This window comes from Siphateles boraxobius, unplaced genomic scaffold (genome assembly GCF_051911475.1).
Source record: "Siphateles boraxobius isolate OS27281-9 unplaced genomic scaffold, OSU_SipBor_1 68, whole genome shotgun sequence".
Lineage (NCBI taxonomy): Eukaryota > Metazoa > Chordata > Actinopteri > Cypriniformes > Leuciscidae > Siphateles > Siphateles boraxobius.
In genome coordinates, this window is record NW_027509195.1 from 7,913,976 (window position 1) to 7,917,762 (window position 3,787).

General features: G+C 33.2%; 1 long non-coding RNA gene across 1 annotated transcript; it reads right to left on the reverse strand.

Annotated features, from left to right (window-relative positions):
• Positions 1–1,495: 1,495 nt before the first annotated feature.
• On the reverse strand, positions 1,496–3,586 carry LOC143722797 (uncharacterized). Its single transcript, XR_013196999.1, has 2 exons — positions 2,919–3,586; positions 1,496–2,700 (listed from the first exon to the last, which is right to left on the reverse strand). It is a non-coding gene; the product is annotated as an uncharacterized LOC143722797 (long non-coding RNA).
• Positions 3,587–3,787: the final 201 nt, after the last annotated feature.

Genomic DNA, 3,787 nt, shown 5'->3' on the forward strand with positions numbered 1-3,787 from the left:
TCTGAGGAGCCTTTTCGCTGCTGTATTGGTGATCAGGTGTTATTTTTCAATGAGACAATACTCCTGCCCAAATTACGAAGACAAGTAGTGGTTTGAGAACAAGTTCATCAGGATCAAGTTTTGGCCTGGTCAGAGTTCAGATTTAAACCCTATAGTGAATAGGCTATTTGGTCTCGCATTAAGCTCAAACAAACTGGGAAGAACTGGGTAAAAGAACTGTCTGCAAGTCGCGGAAGGCTATTCTGTGCTGGGTTACTTTATCTACAGTATTTGTGCAAACTTCCAGTCCACGGATTTGTGATTAAAATGGTTAAGACCATTAAAAGACCAATACACATTTTGCCATTTTTGGCTTGGCCCAATTAGACAATTTTCATTTTCATTTGACTAGATTGCCAATTCCAGTGCAAAACTATTTTAATAATCTTTAACCAACTTTATAAAGACATTTGCCATGTCAGACAAAATCACAGAAAATAATACCTCAAAAATAATTGTTTATAGAAGAATGGTGAAAGTGATTTCACCTGGTACAACATTTACAACAACATTCCAATCAGATTTGAGGGGGAAGATTACAGTTTACATGAGAGGCAAGTTTATGTCAGGATCAGGCTTACAAAGGGTTAGGTGCTTCTACATCAGTGTTATTCACCATAATTTCCCTCTTGTTTTAGGGAGAAGTTAAGGGTATTTTTAGGACTCAATTTTCAAACGGGAATGTTGTTTCAGGAACGTGTCTTTCTTGGCAAAATCACAGTGATCAGAGGACTATAATTTTATTCAACTGAATTTAGATGTTATAGCATTTTACCACGTGTCAAAGAACAAGATGTTATAAGGGAATTATACTGATATGTATAGCAAAAAAATATTTTCTGTATTTCAGAAAATGAATCCCTTCTAAAGTTAGATAAAGCTACACTTTTGAAGCAGAAGTCTGGATGCCGTTACATGCTTCAACCACAGGGTGTCCTCCTGACAGCAGCGTTCAGACGTTGAGTTTGCTCTCTCAGCACTGGTGTAGCAGAAAAGTAACTTGTAAAAGTTGCAAAAAGTAGTTTGAATTAGTTTGAACGGCCTTTATGTCAAGTTATGTATTATTGAACAATCACTGGCAGCAATAATCAAGTTTTAACATGAAGCTAAATAGTTGAAAGGATTTCATGAAATACAGGGAAAACAATTCTTTTGGAAACAATAATTTAACAATGGTAACTGTAGCATAATATATTTATTGGCTCCTTCATTCCTCATAACATTGTTATGTTAAAGTATTTACTGGACAAAGACATTGAAACATTGAGAAAATACATTTCTGTAAAGCTGCTTTGAAAAAAATATGCATTGTAAAAAGCGCTATATAAATAAACTTGACTTATGTTAATGCTGGTCCTCCAGTATACATTTCAAACTGTCACATATTTTTGTTACAAATAAAATTAATGTTCGGCATGACCGGTACACCAAACTATTAAGAAAGGAACAGCATCGGTAGTTTTCTTCATATTAGTTTATTTCATCCAAAATTTGACTACAATACATGTGCAGCTATGTTGTAATATAGTATTTATCCTTTTAAAAGTTTCATTATGTGAAACAAATTTACATCAAGTAGTACTAATAAGAAAATACTGATAATTTCAGTACAAATCTATACCTTAAGATTTATCTGACAAGCTCATTATCAAAAAGAGGGATTGACACATGAATGATAATGCTTAAAAGCCTATCTCTAGGTCTCTCAAAGCAGGTGCTCATAGGTATATGGTCTCCTTTAGAAATGCAAAGATATTCACAGTTTGGAAAATAGCAAATTATTCTTCATATTTATATTTCCCCTAAAGGTCTGAGCATTAAGTTCCACCAAAGATACAAGTGGATTTTTTAAAAAAAACACACCATTTTTGTAGAGATGATCTAAAATAATAAAAATGAAAATCATGAGGTTTTTAGGTCAGCTAAAACAAAAGCAAGTAAAAAAAAAAAAAATACAGAGTCTATTTTAAAATAAATAAAACTTCTGTGGTTACAATCCCAAATCGTATGTAGTGGTTATTATGAAATTAATTACCACAGCTAAAGAATCCATTCAATATGTCGTTTGTACCACAAGAATGAACGATCTGGATGAAGCGTGTATGATCACAGCTACAGAGCGTGTGTTACTCAAAGCAGGTTTTGGTAATGTAAGTGCCATGAAAAGCTCTGTGTGATGATGAGTAGAGGAACCGAGCAGACATGTGCCCAGTGTTTAGGATTCTCATCAGCAATAATAAAGAGAGAAAGGGGAGATGATGAAAGGCTACTTTGGCTAAATCTCCATCAGCAGGTCCTACTGTAAGAGAATAGGCACATCCATCTCTTGTCAGTCTCTTCCAGTGCATCTGCTGACACAAACTCTGACATCTTTAAAGTTCGTATTGAAGCTTACAGCTGTGACATCATGCATATCATTATGATATGTATGCATAAGGACAAGAAGGGGAGACATGTACCGACAGTCATATGGACTTAAATTAATGATTTGATTTTGAAAGTAAGAGCTTAATATTTGTTAATTTGTCCAGTCATTCATATAAGAGGTAATTTTTTAGTAATTAGAATTATCACTTAAGTAGGAAGGCCCCATTCACCATTTTGGAGATGACAATATGATGATATTGTGCATTTTTGCCAGGACTGAACAGACTTTTGTCGCTGAAGTTTCGAGATGGTTATCACTGCGGAACATGAAATCCACGGGGAGGAGTCGGATCCAGATCCAACTCCTCCCACCTTACATACACCTAAACCTAGCCAACTCCGCCCCCTGATCCCTAAACACACCCCTTATCCCTAAACCCAACCCTAATCTGACCCATCTCCACCCCTTGGATCTTGACCCGTGGATCTCATGTACTGCATTGAGGTGCTACTGGAAATTTCAGCCAGTTGAATTTAAAAAACAAACAAAAAAAATAAACAAACACATCAGTGAAGTCTACATAGACCAAATCATGCCAGTCCCATAATAATGCTGAAACTAATCCCATCGTCACATCATTTTTGAAGGGTTTGTCTGGTGCAAAAAAAAACACAATAAGGAACGATATTGAATATTTTGACAGATATTCAATATTCATAGTGGTTCGATAATCACAATAAATCAAGGGTTGTTTTCACCATGATTCATTTGCAACGCTTATTTTTAGGGAGGTAACACTTTAAAATAAGGTTCAACTTGTTAATATTAATTAATGCATTATGTATCATAAATCAAAAACAAACTATAAACATTTTACAACATTTATATATGGCGAGGTTAATATTAATTTATTCATAAATATACTATTGTTCATAACATATTAACTGATGTTAACATTATACAATTTGAAATATTGTACACAGAAATATTGTTACTTCATGATACCTAATGCATTAAATGTATTGTTTGCCCAAAAATTATAATTATGTCATAATTTACTCACCACCATTTTGTTCCAAACCTGTAGGACTGATTGAATGTCTTTGAATACATTTTTTTTTTGTCCATACAATGAAAAGCAATGGGATCCAAAATAACACTGGACCCCATTGACTTTCAATATATATATATATATATATATATATATATATATATATATATATATATATATATATATATATATATATATATATATATATATATATATATATATATATATAAAAAAAAAAAACACCAAGACATTTTGTTGTCTTCCACAGAAGAAAGTCAGTCATACAGGTCTGGAATGACATTAAAGAGAGTAAAAGATGACAATGTTCA